Source organism: Coptis chinensis, chromosome 7, assembly GCF_015680905.1.
Source record: "Coptis chinensis isolate HL-2020 chromosome 7, ASM1568090v1, whole genome shotgun sequence".
NCBI lineage: Eukaryota > Viridiplantae > Streptophyta > Magnoliopsida > Ranunculales > Ranunculaceae > Coptis > Coptis chinensis.
Window position 1 is genome coordinate 8,489,438 of NC_141462.1, and position 20,739 is coordinate 8,510,176.

The 20,739-nt window shown below is 40.5% G+C and overlaps 1 long non-coding RNA gene and 1 pseudogene across 1 annotated transcript; both read left to right on the plus strand.

The window, feature by feature from the left end:
• Nucleotides 1–951: 951 nt before the first annotated feature.
• On the plus strand, nucleotides 952–2,691 carry LOC147485761 (uncharacterized). The gene is made up of 2 exons (XR_015201672.1): nucleotides 952–1,559; nucleotides 2,398–2,691. It is a non-coding gene; the product is annotated as an uncharacterized LOC147485761 (long non-coding RNA).
• Nucleotides 2,692–4,280: 1,589 nt separating this feature from the next.
• Nucleotides 4,281–17,294, plus strand: LOC147485762 (taxane 13-alpha-hydroxylase-like; annotated as a pseudogene).
• The last annotated feature ends 3,445 nt before the right edge of the window (nucleotides 17,295–20,739 follow it).

A 20,739-nucleotide genomic window follows, 5' to 3' on the forward strand; every position in this document is an offset into this window, starting at 1 on the left:
TCCTTGAACAGCATTGAATGTAAGTCGGTATTCCTTGAATGTGGCCGGAATGACCTAAGGTACATAGGTTGTGAAATATGTGTATAAGAAAAGTAATTGATTAATTAATAAGATAAATTAATTTGATTGTCTGCGAGCGTGCTTGGGTTTACTTTTTGAATACCTATAGGATATCGACAAATGTTAAGTTCTAATTTTCTTTTCAGAGGAGGGTAGGACTTAATAACATTTTGTGCAGGGACGCCGGTCCTACCCTTTATACTGAAATGGATATCGGTAAGTTTTAATTAAAATGATTTAGTTATTAAAACAGTGATTTGAATGAGTGAAAATAAATGGAAGTCTTGCTTTGGAAGAAGCTATGCGGTTGAAATAGCTATCCACCGCCTTCCAATTTGTGGAATGCTTAAGTTATGGAAAAAATATAAAGTGATTATTTGGAAAATTAAAGCATGATAATGTTTATATGTGTGGTTAGTCTACTCATACCAAAGAATTCTATTTTGTTGACCCATGTTTGCTTTGTTTTTTGGCGCGCGGGTGTGTTAAAACATAGGTGGAAGGCGAACCATGACGCGTGATTTGGATTCCTTTGGAGGCGGTTCACGGGAGTTTAGTTTATTAGTCCGATCTTTGGAATGATGTAATAACGTGAGTTGGCATTTTTATACGTACGGAATACGATGTTGGAAATTTTATTCTTAAAAGTTTGTTTATGTTTGTATTTGATCGGAAGAAAAGTTCAACAATAAAGTGATAGTTGAGGAATTTGGAGATTTTTGTTGTTAAGTTGATCCCTGCTGTGATGTGGGTTTTGCGCTTGGCATATGTTGTATCACCCCGGCCATAAATGGGCTTTTAGACAATTGACATAATGATGTTTGAGATATTTATATTTGAAATATTCATTATTTTTAATTGTTTAGAAAATCGGGCTGTGACACACATCATCCACAAAAGGAGGTTCATGAGCATCAATAAGCAAAACTTGATTAATCTTGCATTGATGTCCAGGCTTATAAAGTTCATCCCAATGAAAACATAAGCCTTTAGAGCGGCGTTCCTGTAATTCAGCCGAAGGAAGAAGTTTAAAACCTGGAGGTGTTGTTTTTGATGAAGTGGATGCAAACTTCAAAGGTTGAAGACGAGGAGGAGCATGGCGAATAGAAAATTCGTGGAGAGCAGCAAGTTCTTCCTCCTTGGCAAGAGCAAAGTCAAAAGCTTCGGCGAGCATTGAGGGCCGAAGGGTCCGCATACTAGCTCGAATATCATCACGCAAACCAGAAATAAACATGCTAATCAGATGAGATTCCGGTAAACCGGGAACCAAGTTAGCCAAGCGTTCATACTCCCGCAGAAACTCGTGAATGGTACTTGTTTGGCGAAGTTTAGAAAGAGAGCCACCAGGGTCTAGATTTTTGCGATCCCCAAAATGAACACAAAGTGCATGAGAAAATTTGACCAAGTCATAGGGCCAATAGAGTGTCGCATCCACCGATACCAAGCTACTGCATCACCGGCTAAGTGAATGGAAGCAATTGGAACCAATTGAGCAGCAGGTAGGCCATGAACTTGTTGATATTGTTCCACTCGGAAAACCCAATCTTCCGGATTTTTACCGTCAAACTGAGGAAAATCGATTCGTAGTGTACGTCCTTGTAATTGAACACCTTGTACTTGAGTGACACCCTGAGGAAAAACAAAAGGAACTCGAGGACCTTCTTGGCGTAGTTCACCATCTTGACTAGTCGTTGGATTGGTAGGAACGATGGTCGGTAGATTGGTAGGAACTTGAACGGTTGCGGGATTGGTGAAAAAGGCCACAAGAGAGTTCACACTTTGTTTAATTGAGTAAGTTGATCATTGTGCGTACCTATAGTATCAGTAATTGCCTTCACCTCATTGCTTAGATTATGCAAGCTGGTGTTGAATCCGGCATGTTGCTGATCCAATTTCCCTTCGATGATGCGCGTTCGTTAACCTCTTTAACAGTAACTTGCACCATTGTGTGGAAGAGGGGGAAAAAAAAATTGTACCCAAAAAAGAATGGCGCTGGTATGTTAGGATTCTTAACTCAATTTGATGAAGAACCCTAAGTAATCTTTTGATTGGAGATAAACCACCTAATTGATCCTTTGATTGGAGACCAAACCACCTAAAACCTTCTTATTAAAATTGGTCGATACCAAAACAGAATTACATCTTAGTTCTTTTTTATAAGCAGCTAAATTAACAAAGTCTAATCAAAATAGAAGTCTATTACTAACTAAAGTACTACTTAATATAGGTCTCCTAACAACTTCTTCGTCCTTCATTTTGTTTTGTGTTTGTTTGACGAGTTCTTTGTGTCAGTCATAAAAGGTTTATCTGCATGCTAATAGTTTTATTTTCTTGCAGTGCTCTCATGACTGGCTTTTATCTGTATAAGATTGCGACTGGTGGCAACCATATTCCTACCAAGGCTGAGTAACACTGGTCAACTGGTGGTCATCTTTTTTCTTCAACTGGAGCTCGAGTTTGTGGGGTTTGGTTGTACTAATCACATCTGTTGTTTGCCTATTGCACTCTTATGTAAAATGTGTTTCTGTATGGTCCACTGTGTTGAATGATTAATATTGTTGTGTCTCAAGGTGAACAAACGCCACTTATCTTCGAAAGTGAATGTAAACAACCTTTGTTCTGATGACTACACCTTCCTTTTGTTTTACTTTTTGTTAGGCTGTGTTTGTGTGCACTGCCAATTGGGAACTCTGTAATCTATTCGAGGAAGAATTTTGATTAGAATAGGGGACGAGTCAAGGAATTGGTTGCTGTTCCACCACTAAAAAAGAACGCAAATACTTGCAGAATTTTGCAATTCTGAAATGGGAGCAAAGTTATGAGTGGATTTCCGTCCTTGTTGGGACGATTTTGGTGGTGGAAGCACCAACTGGCCTACCCAATCTTCAAGCAATTACTGTGAGTTCATATTCTGTTTCAAAAGGTATCCATATTTGCTGTTCAAACAGGCCTAGCCTTACTGTTTCAATGTCATCTATTAGGTGAAACTACCATAATTGCTTGCCATTTATCTTTACTGCTTTCTTTTGAGAGCCCCTATGAACATTAGAAGAAACAAATTGCATGGAATTAGTTGCAGGCTAATGAGGTATATGTAGATCCTAGTGTCTTATCATATTCTGGCAGGGTGTATGTTTGGACAAAACCAGATTCTTAACACCAAAAACATCAACAAGGATTGTAAGTATGAGAATGTACGTAGTACGTGGAGGGTTTTCCCCGGTTTGTAAGCCCAGTTAATCTTTTCTAATATAAGTATGCTATTGCCAAAAAAGAAAAAATCATTAGCAAGGAGTACAAGGAAGATGGGAAAAATTAAGGTCAGCGAAGGTTTCTGTCATGTCCCATGCCTGAAGTTCTCTCTAAATCATGCTGAGCAAATGGAGTTACAGAAGGGCAGTCTCTGTAGTGGTAGTTTGGTCAGTCAATTTTACATATATCAGTTAATCTAGCCCTTAAAGCATCTTTGTTAGTCCGCTTCTAGCTTAATCCAGAAATTAGTTAGAGTGCCATGCCACGTGAGGGAATTTTCAGAGTCGGTGAGATAGTGGTTGTTAGAAAATGAGAGTTTATAGGTAATACTTTCCCTGTAAGGTTTTTATGTCAGAAAATTAATGAGAGAATTTCTCTTAGGCTCAGAACTTCATTTTGAAGCAGAGAGTTCTCTTCTTTTCTTATTTATCTAGTTCTATTGTGTTTGAACTTCTCAAGACCAGTACAGTTTCTAGTAGGCTCATAACAAGAACATGTCGTTTGTTGAGTTCCTGAGTTCCTGAGTTTTAGTCCAGTAAAATTCCCTTGCACGCTCATATAGTCATATTTCATGAAATTGTAAACTGATTAGTGGATGCCATGGAAACTTTTTAACTGGCGAATCAAACACTTTAGATGTACTTGTCCATATTCTACCTGGAATAATGCTTGCAAATCAATCTTCAGATTACTACCTCATTGTTTGTAACTAAAATTGTTGTTTCATTAAATCAAGCTTCAGATTACACCAAACACGATCTCAATTAAAGAATTAATTGTGTGAGGTGGTTTTGTCCATACTCATTGGAATCAAAATCAGTGAAGTCAAAACTTAGATACTAGTCAGTTTTTACGTAGTAGGTTGATCTATTCAAGCCATAAGATTGGAAGCAACCAAATCGGTACTCTTATCATTGTTTTTCCACCCTCTCAATCCCCTCTCTCCCATTCTGATCTCTTACTCCACCATGGAACTTGTATTGTTCTTCACTTTCCTCCTCTTTCTTTTTCCCATCCTCCTTTGTCACTAAAAAAAGATCACCAGACAGATTACCACCTGGATCCTTAGGAATCCCAATGATAGGCCAAAGTTTGAGTCTTCTCCGAGCCATGAAGGCAAACACAGCTGAGAAATGGATCGAAGAGAGAGCAAGCAAGTACGGTCCAATATCAAAGCTCACTCTCTTTGGGCTTCCAACAGTTTTTATTCATGGACAAGCTGCAAACAAGTTTATGTTCACGAGTGACACACTCAACAACCAGCAGCCTCAATCGATTTCGACATTATTAGGAAAAAGGAATTTGTTGGAGTTGAGTGGTGAGGATCATAAACGCGTTAGGGGTGCAATTATGACATTTTTGAAGCCAGAAGTGTTGAAACAATACGTTGGCAAGATGGATGGAGAAGTAAGAAAGCACCTTGAGATGTACTGGCAATGCAAGGCAAGTAAAAGGTCACAGTAAGTCAGAACTGTTGTAAGTAGATAAAAGAAAACAATAGAAGACAAGGACAGAATAAAAGGTAATAACCAAGGCGCGGATTAAGCTGTCCTTAAGGAAAGATTTCCCTTCCAATGGTGCGAGAAGGCAACAAAGCGCCTTCCCTCACAAGATTCAATGGTTAACAGCAGCCTAACTTTGCACTAGAACAGACTACCCTCTAGAAGAAGAAGAAGAAGAAGAAGAAGAAGAAGAAGAAGAAGAAGTTTGTACTGGTCTCTCTATGCGTCTGGTCTGTAAAGGATTTGCTAGTGCACTCGAGTTCTAGCTCCTATCTCTCTCTCTCTCTCTCTCAGAATCAATCCCCTATAGACACAAATAGTGTTTATATAGAGGTATCAATCGGTTACCAGATGGGAGAAGGACACCTCTCAAAGTCGGTTTCACAAAACCAAGTCGAAGTAGAACTCTAGCCGAAACTTCCAGCAATTGGCAAGCCACTACCCACTAGACAATAAGCCCAAGCCCAAGCCCGAACCCGCTCGGTGCGGGGCGGGCGGGCGCGCACGTGTGGCTTTGGGTGAGTCCTCCCTCCTAACACAAAAGCCTTTGTACCCTAAGGGCACGCCCTTATGATGGAGGAATTTCTCATATACCTCACTTGCTAGTGGTGGTTCACCAATGTGGGACTAAACACAATGCACTAAAGTGGAGAGAACACACATAGTTCATCTCCTCCACTTTGCACACACACACAAGTATTTTGAAATACTCTTGGAGATTCCAACAATCCCCCACTATTTCAAAATACTAATAGTCCCCCACTATTTTGGAATAGGATATTTCAAAAGAAAACGGTTAATGCCGAGCCGATAATCGAAAAAAAAATGCATAAGATACTGGTGTTTTTCGGGCTTGAACCAGTCATAGGGTAACATGTTTTATAATACATGAAAGTGGTGGATTAAAAAATCTTTGAACCAACATTCCCTTGTAGTAAAATAGAGCACATGCACCCACATTGTTCTTTTATTATATGCCTGTTCTGCGGTGTTGCGCTTTTTGGCCCTTGCACTGCTTGTGTTCCATGAATGCTCTAGAGTACTTGCCTGAATACTCATAAGAACCGAGCCAGTTCTACATTCACGTAGGTGGATATCCATCAAGTGTACAGAGCAGTTAGAATACACTATCTCATAAAAAAAAAAAAATGGACTATGGATTCCATTAAGAGTAAGATAACTCATCCTTTCTCATTGCAATTCAAGTTATACAAAGTATACAATAATGCTATCTAGTCATAGGGGACGGGCGTCTCAAAGAAAGACAATAGCATACCGAGCTTAATGAGGTGACTTGTTTTTTCCCTTTGAACCTACTTCATGGGATCTCCAATCACATAGGTGGGGTTGCCGCCGATTGTCGCCCTCTATCTAAGGCAAAAGTCCCATCCCCGACGTTTCAACCACTTGTCTCCTCGTTAAGCGGTTTTGTCGGAGGATCGGCCAAATTTAACTCGACCTCACATAATCTAGAGCCACAACTCCATTCCAAAGAAATGCTTTATAGATCAGAGTCTCGCATTTAATATGCCCGCTTTTCCCATTATACAATTTGCTTTTTGCCTTTGCTATCGCGGCGACAAATACAATGCATAGCAATACCGAGGCGGTTTTGTACCAATAGAAAGATCCGCCAAGAGGTTTCTAAGCCACTCAGCCTCAAAGACTTGTTTTATCTAAAGCGATGGCTCGGACTCCATGGTTGAACGAGCTATCAAGGTCCGCTTAGAAGATTTCCAAGCGATTAATCGCACCTCCACCTAGGGGTGAAAATATAACCACTAGTGGACTTGATATCATGAGAATCGAGATATCCGTTGCATCACAATAACCCTCTATCACAGGTGGAGTTTGTCTAAACCGTATGCCGTAATTCATTGTTCCTCTCAAGTACTTGGCTAGTCTCTCTAACGCACTCCAATGTTCTTGGCTAGGACAATGAGTGTATCTGCTTAACTTGCTAACTGCATAAGCAATGTCAAGTCTAGTGCAATTCATCAAGTACATGAGACTACCAATAATTTGGGCATATCTAGACCGAAGGACACCATGTTGAGCATTTTTCTGAAGTTTACTATTTGCCTCATAAGGTGTCGACACAGGCTTACTATCATAAAAGTTAAACTTCTTCAAAAACTTCTCAACATAGTGCTCTTGTGAAAGCGTATAGCCATCATCAAGCTTCTCGATGATTTTGATTCCAAGAATCACATCAGCTTCTCCCAAATCCTTCATTTCAAATTGGGAGGATAAAAACATCTTGGTGTTTCTCACAACATCAAGGCTAGGACTCATGATTAACATGTCATCCACATATAGACAGATAATCACATATGTATTCACATCAAAAAGATTTAAAGTAAATACATTTATCAAAGATCATTTATGTGATATCCATTAGACATCATGACATTGTCAAACTTTTCATGCCATTGTTTTGGCTTGTTTCAACCCATATAAAGACTTAACTAACTTGCATACCTTATGCTCATTCCCCGTACTATCGTATTCCCTCGGTCAATCATCATATATATTTCTTTATCAAGATCACCATTCAAAAATGCAGTTTTTACATCTATTTGATGAATAAATAAATTATGAATAGCAGCTAGAGCCATTAGAACTCTTATAGAAGAAATCCTAGTTACAGGAGCATAAGTATCAAAATAGTCAATGCCTTTTTTCTGGGAGAATCCGCCTTGTATCTCTAATGGAACCATCTAGTTTCAATTTCTTTTTGAAGATCCACTTGTAACGTCAACTAGTCTTGTATTTCTAATGGAACCATCTAGTTTCAATTTCTTTTTGAAGATCCACTTGTAACTTATAGGTTTCGCCCCCCCTTCCAATGGTGGTGGTGGAGAAAGGCAACTAGTCTTGTATTTCTAATGGAACCATCTAGTTTCAATTTCTTTTTGAAGATCCACTTGTAATGTGTGTGTGGCTTTGGGTGAGTCCTCCCTCCTAACACAAAAGCCTTTGTACCCTAAGGGCACGCCCTTATGATGGAGGAATTTCTCATATACCTCACTTGCTAGTGGTGGTTCACCAATGTGGGACTAAACACAATGCACTAAAGTGGAGAGAACACACATAGTTCATCTCCTCCACTTTGCACACACACACAAGTATTTTGAAATACTCTTGGAGATTCCAACAAGAACTACTACTACATTTCTAATTTTTGTTGTTAAGCCTAGACTCTTAGAGTGGTATCTAGTATGTATTGTCGTTGGTATTACTTATCTAAGTGGCATTTCATTGGAAATACATATCCAATTCTGCTTTGAAACTCGTTTCGAAATCAAAATTATCAAGTGACAAAGCTAGTTTGACTAACTTTGTTAAAGAGTGTCTTTTACATAAGGATGGGCGAATGAAATTTTTATGGATGAATTCTTCACTGAATCTTCCCCTGAATTTATCCCAGAGCCCAACCATTTAGCTAAATTTTATTTATTTCTAGTTATGGCAGAAATAAATCTAACATAAAGAAAAATTAATCAAATAGTCTAATTTGATAAGTCTATACTGAGGTTTTGCCACTCATGAAGACCCTTACCTTCCACATAATTTGCTCTCTTCTATTTGGATTGAGCCCGGAGCAAGGAGAACGAAATTTGTACTTTGGTTTGAGCAGATGATAGGGGAATGTGGATACCCCAGTGAACTTGCCTTTCACCCGCTTTAATAGTAGCATTCGGGCAAGCTCAAAGATCCAAAACACGGTCATGGACATTATACACGAAAAAGAGATTGGCTTTAGAGAAACAACCGGTTTCTCCTAATCAAGACCTCATCACTAGTTTGCTTAGCATCCGTGGAGAAGACAATGCATCATTATTATCGGAGAAGGAGATTGTGGACAATGTTATGCTTGTCATGACTGCGGGACATGACACATCTTCCGTCCTCATTACTTTCATCGTTCAACTTCTTGGCAATAATCCAAATGTTTATGCTATCGTGACTTCGGGTAAGTAATGTACAAATGAATAGCATAACCCTCCGCTTTAATCTCGATAACACAAAATAAAGCATGGCATATAAGCAACCTAGTTGAACTCCGCCACTTTAGTGCGGTATGTGGTGATTTCAATCTATGCTCCGTTATTCATGAAAAATTATTCAATTACAATTAGCGCATTGTTTCTCCTTCCGTTGTCATAATATTTATGCTTTGTAATCTTGATGAATTTGGAATTTCAGAACATGAAGAAATAGCAAAGAGCAAGACCTCGAGAGAGCTTCTCACGTGGGAGGATCTTACCAAGATGAAGTACACATGGAGAGTAGCATTGAAGATTCTAAGAATCTCCCTCCTATATTTGGTGGCTTTAGAAAGACCTTGAAGGATGTTGAGTTTGGAGGTTATCCGATACCCAAGGGATGGCAAGTAAGTTTATATCATTTGAGCCTCCACTAGGCATTTTCCATAAGCATTTCTTTGGTACTAATCACGATTTCAATTTATAATCGGTATCTCCGGTAACTAACGGTGATGATAATCGATAAGAATAACAGCTCAACCAATCGAATTAGGTGGATTGTTGGAGTTATCCCTCACATGAGGAGAGAAACCGAGCCGAGGACAACGGACAATTCGGCGATCGGCATAGCGCAGCTTCGATAGAAGCCTTGACTTCGCCGTCGAGTTCCAACATATAGGCGACCAGCTCAAAGTGGCCAGTGGCTTCGAAGCTTCCAGTCTTCAGGTGTCTTCAAATACGATCAAGGCCAGAGAAGAGCGCTTCCAGTCTCTATTTTCGTGGGCCCTTGCTACAAGATTCGGCGAATTTGGTTTTTTGGAGATAAAACCAAAAATCAAGGTTTTGGAAAACCTAACAAAAACGTAACCAAAACAAGTCGGGATTGGAATCCGCACTAAAACAAAGAGAGAACCCTTTACAGAGATACAACCCACAGAAAGAGATAAGAGTGATCTAGTAAGGTGAGAGACCGAAAGGAGAGATTGTAATCTTCCTTCCCATTTTATTAAGAACCGCTCTTGTGGAAGTAGGCATCATTGGCGAACCACGGTAAATCTTTGTGTTGTGGTTTGCTTTTACGCTTTACATTATTATCCGCTGTTAATAGTTGTTTAGCGAAGTTGGGCATGTTAGTATAGGTTGTAGTTGATATTTAGATTTTGTCCGAGTTGAATTGTGTTCATACAAGTTATCCGTAGTGGGGAACCGATTGGTATTGGTGTAATCCCCAACAAGTGGTATCGAGCCGTTAGAATAGCCTGGGGTGTTATCCTAATCTTGGTCGGGCGGTGTTTGACCAAATTCCCCGAGAGAAGATTTGAGGTTAAATAACTTGTAGAGATGGACCATTCCGTGAACACTGTATGATGAGTCCGAATAGGAAGAACTACACCATCCGAAAGCCAAGATGGAAGACTTGCTATATTGCAAGGACTTGGCACTTCCCATTGAGAATGAGGGAGTAAAACCGTAAAAGATCGATGAGGTGAATGGAAAAAGCTTGACGTAAAAGCTATCGGGTACATTCGACAATGGATAGATGACGTTGTCTTTCACCATGTGGCCCAAGAGACTACAAAAAACTTCACTATGGAAGAAACTCGAAGACCTTTATGAGAGAGGAAGTCGGGTGGAAACAAAGTGCTAGTCGTTAAGAAGTTTGCGCATTAACGGCACCAAGAAGGTTCTTCAATAATCCGAGCATCTTAATGAAGTACGAATATCATCAATCGATGCATTTGATGAAGATCAATTTGGGAGACGGTTGAGGCTTTGTTTCTATTAGGCTCTAACCGAAAAGTTGGGAGACATTAGCGCTTCTACATGGAGCACCCAAGGATGGAATTGTTACCATGGAGATGGCTACCACGCCTTTGTTGAATGAGGAGACTAGAAAGGAGTGCAAGAAGCGGCTCTTCTAACTCGCAGGTCCTTTTCACGCAGAAACGGGGAGAGGTCGGCGAAAAACCATCTCGCTCTAGAGGTGATGACGTATAAATCTAGGGGGTGAAGCTAGAACTCCTAAGGCGAGAGGCAATGTTACTATTGTGCCACCAAAGGCCACTTCAGATATGAGTCGCGTAATAATCAAGAGGGATGAGAAGAATAACCGCGGTACATGAAGACATGGTGCGAGGAACGGAAACACAAAGCGGAGATACTACCGCACTAGTCGATGACCTAGTGGGAATCAGGTCGATTGTGGTGTGTGCTTTGCCCGAAAGTACCTCATGTCGTCGATACAGAGCTGGTGATAGATACAGAGCATCCAATCACGCCACAATCGCCGATTGGATTCTTCACTACCTACACCGTGCGTGAATATGGTGAAGTGAGGATGGGTAAATGCTGATGGCGTCTCAAGATTACTGAGCATTGGAGATGTTCATATAGAAACCAATGTCGGCTACACCTTGACACTCAAGGATGTAAGACATGTCCCCGACATACGGTTAAGCCTAATTTCGGCCGGAAATTAGATGACGATGGCTTTGTGAACTCGCTTGGTAACGGGTATGGAAACCGAAAGCAGAGGTTCCATTGTAGCAGCCGAGGAAAGAAAACTTGCTCTCTTTACAAAACACGCTAGTTTGTAAAGCGTATTCTAACGCGCGGGTGTTAAGAAGCTTCATCCGAACCGTGGCACAAGAGATCGCGGTCACATAAAAAGGGATGGAAGTTCTTGCTAAGCAAAAGGCCATGCCGGACATTAAAGGTACACATTTAAATACATGTACTCATTGTTTGGTAGGAAAGCAACACAGTGGTGTCTTTCCAAAGATTCCCGCTCACGAAAAGGACACCGCCCTTGAACTAGTGCAATACGCACTTATGTGGTCCTACGAGAGTGAAGTCCCACCGTGGAGTTTCGACTTTGACATTCATTGATGATGCTACAAGAAAGATATGGGTCTATAGTCCGAAGACCAAGGATGAAGTACTTGGCGTGTTTGAGAAATTCCACAAAGGTGGAAAAGAGAGACCGGAAGTTGTTGAAGTGTATTCGCCGATAATGGGGGTGAGATTACATTGGGCCATTTGAAGAGTATTGCCGAGTCATGGGATTCGGCATGAGCGCACCGCTCCCAAGACACCGCAAATGAATGGAATAGCAGAGAATGAACCGCACCATTGTAGAGAGGATAAGATGCATGTTATCTCACTCTAAGCTACCTAGAAGCTACCGGTAGAAGCAATGCGTCATACCGCATGTGATCAACCTGTCACCGAAAGAAAGCCTCAATAGTGATTATCCGCAGAGAGTATGGTCGCAGAGATGTTGATTATGGATACTTGGGGTATTTGGGTGCAGGGCATTTGTGCATATTCCGGGGATGAGAGATCCAAGCTTGATGACAAAGCCAAGCGCTTGCATTTTTCCGGTTATGGAGATGAAAAGTTTGGTTACAAACTCTATGATCCGATTAACAAGAAGGTAATCCGAAGTCGAGATGTTGTGTTCTTAGAAGACCAAACCATAGCAGACTTTGAGGGAGGGTGAAAGAAGCAAGCTTTCACCAATGATCTTGTTGATTCGTAAACCAGAAGTTCCTACCGTGGAACGTCGCGTAAGGCATCGAGAATGCAGAGAACCATGAGTTTGAAGCTCATGATGAGAATCCTATTGCTTCATGATGGGATAGAACCTATTGGTATAGAAGATGCAGATGAGATGCATGAACCACCACCGAGCAAGCAGTAGTGTATCCTCCCCGAGGCACCGCCAGATGGGGCAAGGAGGTCCGACAGAGGAGAATAGCTTCAACCAGTATCCACCACATAATGTGCGCTACTATCATATCGGATGGTGGAGAACCTATGTACTATCAAGAGGCACTTGAAGCGTACGCATAAAGAAAAGTGGTTGAAGGCCATGCGATGACGAGATGGATTCTTTGCATAAGAATCACACTTATGAAGTTAGTTGAGAAACCCACAGGGAGAAAAGTTCTCAAGAATAAGTGGATATACAAAGTCAAGCATGAGGAGAACAATCCTCACCCAAGGCACAAAAGCTCGCCTTGTTGGGAAGCGGATTCGGTCAAAGAAAAGGGATCGACTTTGATGAGATTTTCTCTCTCAGTAGTGAAGATGACTTCTATCCGGGTGGTATTGGGTATGGCCGCAAGTATGAACCTAGAGGTTGAGCAGCCTAGATGTTAAGACGCCTTTTCTTCATGGAGACCTTGGAAGAAGATGTCTACATGGACCAAACCGTAGGGTTTTGAGGTCAAAGGCAAGGAGCACCTAGTATGCAAGCCGATAAAGAGCTTGTATGGGTTGAAGCAAGCACCGGTTAGATAAAGGTACATAAAGTTTGACTCCCTTTATGGTGAAGCAAGGATACAAGAAGTCCGGCCCGATCATCAGGCGCTTGTTCGAGATTTCCGTGATGGAGATTTCATCAGGCTATCACCAGATGTGGATGACATGTTGATAGTTGGCCCAAACATCAACAAGATATCCAAGAAAGAAAAAGACTTGAGTAAGTCCTTTGAGATGAAGGATTTGGATCAAGCAAAGCAGATACTTGCATACTGACGCGGATCACCGCGACGAAAGAGTGGAAGTTGTGGCTTTCAAGAAAGCTACATCGGTAAAGTGTCAAGAGATTCAACATGGATCAAGCCGCCTCCGGTTGTCCGCTTGCGGCCCGCCCGCATGACCAAAGAGATGTGTCCTAAAGGTGAGCATGAGCAGAGTCGATGGAAAAGATTCCTTATGCATCCGCAGCTGGGCGCTTGATGTATGCCATGGTGTGTACTAGACCGATATTGCTTTCGCCGTTGCGGGTAAGCGATTTCCAACCGGTAAAGAACATTGGGAAGGTGTTAAGTGGATATTGAGATATCTCAAAGGCACTTCCAAATCATGTTTGTGCTTTGGTGGAAGTAAGCCCTTACTTGAAGGCTACATCGATGCATATGGCGTGATGTTGACTTCGATGAAGTCCACCTCCGGTTATCCGGGTTACTTTGCGGGGGAGCGCTTCTTGGCAATCTAAGTTGCAAAGTGTGTTGCCCTCTCCACTACGTAGTTTGTATATTGCAGCCATCGAAAGTGTTGCAAAAGAGTTGCTATGGATGATGAAGAGGTTCTTCGACTTAACCAGGGCTAAAAGCGTAAACAGTTTGTAGTTCTACGTGACGTCGTAGCCATCCACTCGAAAGCAAGAATCCGAAGTTTTCATTCTAGATCCAAGCACATACACGCGTTATCATCGATTAGAGAAGTACCGAAGACAAGCATTTGTATATCGAGAAGATCCATACCGACAAGAACGGATCGGATATGATGACCAAAGTCTTACCGAAAGGTAAGTTTGATGTTTGTTGTGGCTATTGCGGAATGGCGGGCACTCCTCCCCCGCTGATTTGGCAATTGCATGGAGGTAGCCCCCTCACCGCTCGAGGGGGAGATTGTTGAGTTATCCCTCACATGAGGAGAAAACGGAGCCGACGAAACGGACAATTCGGCATCGCGATAAGGCGCGCCACCAAGGCTCGATAGGCGCCGACTTGCGCCAGAGTTCCAAGAACATAGGGCGACCAGCGCCAAAGTGATACCAGCCGCCAAATTTCCAGTCTTCACACTCAGGCCAGAGTGAGCGCCAGTCAGTCTATTTTTCGTGGGCCCTTGCTACAAGATTCCGCTAATTTGGTTTTGGAGATAAAACCAAAATCAAGGTTTTGGAAAACCTAACAAAACAAACCAAAACAAGTCGGGATTGGAATCCGCATCAAAACAAAGAGAGAGAACCTTTACAGAGATACAACCCTCAGAAAGAGATAAGAGTGATCTAGTAAGGTGAGAGACTGAAAAGAGAGATTGTAATCTTCCTTCCCATTTTATTAAGAACCGGCTCTTGTGGAAGTAGGCATCATTGGCCAAACCACGTAAATCTTTGTGTTGTGGTTTGCTTTTACCGCTTTACATTATTATCCGTTGTTAATAGTTGTTTAGCGAAGTTGGGCATGTTAGTATAGGTTGTAGTTGATATTTAGATTTTGTCCGAGTTGAATTGTGTTCATACAAGTTATCCGCGGTAGTGGGGAACCGATTGGTATTGGTGTAATCCCCAACAGGGGATGACTACGCATAATCTTCCCCGATTTTCCTACAACATATGATCATGCATTTTTCTTTGTTATCAAATCATACCGTGAAGACATTCATAAAGAGTATCGAATGTATGTATGGGCTTGTACTCGTAAGAATAATAGGAGGCTTGATAGTGTGTAGATGCACAGGAGAAATTGAGCGAAAAGGCGCGCAAGTGTCCAAAGTTCCTTTTTTCTCGGTATGCTTTTTAAGAATGTTTTTTTTTTGTTGGTAGTATATTCGCTCCATGCAAAGCGTCTTCTCCTTTGTAATTGAGTGGACCGATACTATATTCTCCGTCTTTCTTTTGTTAAGGTAACTGCAAGTGGCCGCCTGTAGTGTAGCCGAGATGATTGGGCGAAAGAATTCAATGGGAGCATGGACATTTGGCAACAGGACAAGAGGAAGAGGATTGGTTTTTTCCCTGTTAAGTGGCACTTTATAAAGGACGTGCAATTCACATTTTTGCCATATAATACTCGAAAACGATGTCAACAAACCTCGCGGACCCGGCGCGAGATAATAAGGAGGTTTGTGCAAAAAATTTTATCGAAATAGTGATAACTAATTCCAATTGTAAATTCATTTAGATAATATTTGTTTAACTAAATATACCGACGTGATTTACATATTGTGCGCTTTAGTACTTCATTCATGCAGTGTATGTCGCTTGTTTTCCTTCAGATATGGTTTCTTTTAAAATATAAATAGACAAAAAATTATTGCTATTTGGTGGTATTATATAATGCGTGTTATTTGTGTGAAAATGATGATTTTGAAACTTTTATTTTGAAGTAATTAATTGAGCATATTTACCAAGTTATGTTCGTTTCAACTTATGAAGCATCCGTTATGATAAAGTTTAAGAGGCCATATCTTCTCCGCCGGGTGGAAAAATTATTTTTTTACACCTTACAAGAATTGATTGACACGTGTCCCTTTATTTAGCACCAACAATGAAGGCTTGTAACGGTGTTATTTTAATAACATAAAATAGAAAGAAAAAGTAAACAGAGAGCGACTCTAGTGGACAAATTGGCCGAAAAAGGAACTCTACAGGACACATTTTTCTTTTAATCACTCACAAGGACCGGGTGGTTGAAAGTTCAATTTTACCTTTGACGCGAAATAACAACGGCTCGGGTAGATGAAAGGTCAAGTATACCCCTGAAGAAAAAAAACAAACGGCCCGACCCAATTGAAACAATCCGGTTATGAACATTGATTGTTCATACCCACAATATGTATGAACAATGAGTGTTTATACCTATTGGACTATGAATAAAACAGATATGAACAGTAAATGTTCATACCCAAAACAGATATGGACATTGATTGTTCATACATTCTTTAGGTATGAACAATCCGTGTTCATACCAAAAAAAAAACATGAACCCAAAACAGATATGAACATTGATTGTTCATACCTATTGGAGCTATGAATACTCATTGTTCATACCTGCTGGTATGAACAAAACAGATATAAACATTGATTGTTCATACCCAAAATATATATGAACAATAAATGTGCATACCCACAATAGGTATGAACAATGAGTGTTCATACCTATTGGACTATGAACAAAACAGATATGAACAATAAATATTCATACCCAAAACAAATATAGACATTGATTTTTCATACCTTCTTTAGGTATGAACAATCCGTGTTCATACAAAAAAAAACATGAACCCAAAACAGATATGAACATTGATTGTTTATACCCAAAACATATATAAACATTGATTGTTCATACCTATTGGAGCTATGAACACTCATTGTTCATACCTTTAAGCAGGTATGAACAATAAATACCGTGAACAATCAATGTATTCCAGACCACAACGAACAAGTAGACCAACGTGTTACCATAAATAAACCATTTGCAGAACAACCACAACTCCATTTGACTATTGTGTGAACTTTACAGCCTCTGATGATGCCTATACGCCTCAAAATTTAGCGTCTATCATTTACCCTAGTGCACCATCACCCTTACATTTCATCATTGACATGTTAACCACAAACAATGAAACATCAGATTTCGGTCAATGTGAACCTTGTCATTTGGAAAAACGCACTGCACTCATGAATGAAGAAATTCCTGCAAAGGACTCTTTAGGCCTTGTGTTAGAAAATGAATCGACACATATGGACGAACCCATTGAGGAAATTTTTGAAAGTATAGGAAAAGAGGACAATGAAATGGCCAAACTAGAACATTTTGATGATGTTATAATGGAACTTGTTACAGTTCCAGAAGAAAAGGGTAAGGAAATCGAGACCACTGATTCTAAAGTGATGCAAGTCGAAATTGAGGTGCCTGACGTCGGAAATGTCAACTCTATCATGCCTTCCATCTCTCGACCTTTTCGAATGAACCTCTAATTTGCACTTGAGCCTTTTGCCTAAGAGGTCCTGTATAACTTTTTCAATCCTCACGGTGACAAATCTTTTCCTAGCCCACATACCCATGAGTCCATTGTACCTATAGTTGAGAGACAAGTTTTGCCTGAGTATTTTGGGGAAACTAGTTTGTCCTCTCTTTCATCAACTAAGCCTCATGAAGGACAACTACAACCTCACTTCCATTCTCTCTCATCTCAAGTATCACAAGATCATCTTTTGGGACATTCTCACTCTCTTGATCAACTACAACATGTAGTGTTACATGCCGGATCCCGGATAAGTTCTATGATGGGTCGATAAGTTTATCTTTGTTACTCTTCAATCAGAAAATTTAAGGACACCATTTCTTCTTGTTTGGGAGTGCATGTTATATTATATTTTTATGACTAGACCCCCAAATCTTTCGACTATTAGTGTATAGTTGACAGAGTATCATTCATCCAGTGCCACCTTGAGGTGTGCACAGTCTTAGGGAATCTGACTTTAAAAGACCCCCCCATATAGTCTCGAGTATCTGACTATAAACGACTCATCTTGTCTTTCGGTGCACTCCATTCCATTCTTATTTAGAGGGAGTGCACCATTCTGGTACCCGAACCCTCCTTTCTTTTCCTCTCTTAAAATTATCTTGGAGTGTGTGGTTGCAAGCGTTAATTCTGGTACAAGATGGGTGCCCAAAATCGGGGTTTGCTATATCTTTTCAGAATATGTGTGTTGGTCTAACTACCTTGTGAAACCTTCCTCCATTTATTCTACCTCAGTAAGAAAGCCTCGATCACCGTCGTAGGGATCTGACGTTAAACGACCTATTTTATGAGATCCAAGGTTGAAAATATGTGTTGATCCAACTTCATTGTGACACCTTCCTCCGTATTTTCTAATATTTTTACACATTTTGTTCTTCGTCTTGGGAATCTGACGTTAAAACACCCACTTTGAAAACTACTCATTTCACGTGAATGCCACGTCAGAGTATTCAGACAAAAACACATGTTTCATTTGCTTTTTGTCTTGACCTTCCCCACATAATCCGGATCTCACAACTCACTCCCATTCTCATCCACGTCTACTTATATCTTGGCTGTAAGACTTTTTCTTACAACCACCTCCCTCCCTTTCATTCCATCATATCCATCATTCTATTTCTTTTCTACTTTCCATGGCTAATAGGCGAGTAATAGTGCCCGAACAAGATTTTGAAAGAAATTTTCTTGAAGGACTATTTCATCCCTTTTTCGACACTGAAATCATACGTCGGGGTTGGGTGCCTCTTTTGCATCATTTGCAAACCACATTTTCCCGAGAGTTGGTTATGATGTTCTACGAACATAGCAACTTCCATAACGGTAAATTCTTTTTCCTAAGGAATGGAAGGCAGCATGAATTAACTTGGGAACTCATTTCTGAGGTCATTCAAATTCCCATGACAAATCCTGAAGTTCATCTTCAAGAAACCCCTTTTGAAACTGTGCGACAACTCATGCTTGCAACAATTCGGTATGGTGAATTCCACAACAAACTTCATATTGTTCATCACAAGTCCTTACAAAAAAATCGACTAGCTATGGTCCACTGGTTGGCAAACAATGTCGTTGGCAATGCCAAAATATCTGAAATAAACAAAACTCTTCTCCACCTACTCTGGGTGTTACAAGCTAAACGAGACGATTTTTGCATAATCCGGTATCTCTGGAATTCGATTACTCGTACCAGAAGTGGAGCAGCCCCTTTGCCTACCATAGTCACATGAATCATGCTGAAGTGGGATTTCTACATTGAATATCCTCTGATCACTGTTAAACTGGCTCGCAATATAACAATTCACTCCAACTGCTTTGACGGTTACTGGACACCATCTGCCGCAATGAATCAGAGCAATGACCAAGCTACCAACACTCTTTCTTCTGGGAATTTCTTTGCTGAGGGTGCCCTTGCCAACATTGTTAATCCTATGGAAGGTATTCGATTTCTTCACCAAGGTCTGATGGCCCTCCATAACAGTCAAAACATCCTCATCGGGAAATTGCTAGAACTACAAGAACGTCAGACGGTGCATGACGAGGACTATAAAGAGTTCATGCAGGCCCACACTCAGTTCTTCAAAAATCATACCTTCAACTTGGAGCATAATATTGAGATTTTTGATAACCAGGGTAATCTACAGTAGCAACTCCTCGGGCAAGTTGATGAACTTCACCATCTTGTGACAAGTTTCGTTCAACCTTCTACTTTTCCTACTCAAGGGCCTCCCTCTTCTCATTGTGCTCATCACTAGACTTTGTTTCTGGGTTGTTTACTTGATTTTTCTTTCTAGGTCCATCTATTTTGCTTTCATGTGTTATTTGGAGTGTTTTTTTTAGTGATAGTTCAGTTTGGTGTGTTTTTCAGGTTGTAATTAAGTATATTAGTTTTATAATAATATTGTGTTCCTACAGCCCATTTTACTCCTTTTGTTTATAATTCTGCTTGGGAGTACAATCTCACTTTCATCCATCTTCTTTCATCATTAATGCAATTCTTAGATTCCAATTTTTCTTGCTTTCCCTATTCCAGCCATTGTGTGCCTCAAGGATAATACATGTTTAATCGTAAGTGGAGAACATAATCACAAGTTTTTAGGAGCGGACTATTCGGTGCTTAAGAATGTAACTACCTTTTTTACTTTTAATCAAACTTATTACTAGTCTGTTGGGCTTAATTGCTATAAGTTACACCTCTTAGCCCTCACCTTCCATATCATATTTGTTCTTAAAATCCCTCCCTTACACTTACCATCTTTTCTTTCATGATGTCGACTCCACAAATTATTTCTGAACAATCTTTCCAAGCTATGATGGATTCTCCCTCTTATGGATTTCATTTTCGTGACTTCATTGCCGACATTGGTTGGTCTTCCCTCGTTCTTCAACCCGAGCAAACTTATTCTCCCAGTTTGGCTGCATACTTTTATGCTCATATGGAAGACACAATTGCTTTCAACCGTGCACATGGTTTCTTCCTTGATGGCTTCACAGTCCGACTTGGCGATACACACCATGTTTTTCCTGAACCTCTGATAGCTATGGCTTTGGACCTACCTTATCACGAGCTGACCGCCACTCTGCCATACATCTCTCAAAACACTTACAATTCCTTCTCTTGGCCTACTTTTCACTACTCTTACGGTGCTGGTCTCTGCAGGAAGAACTATGCTGCACCTGGCGGTTTACGCTGACCTGAACTAAACATTCCCCTTGCGAGCATGACGATGAACGTAGGGAATGCCATGTTATTTATCCTTCTGAATGTCATGGGAGATTGACATTTTTCTACTACCAATGAGTTTTCCTGCATCGTCTTCAATGCACTTGCTCAGCAGCATACATTTTTTAACATCACTCACTGTGTAGTTCAGAATTTGAAACGAGCTCGGGACTTTCAACAC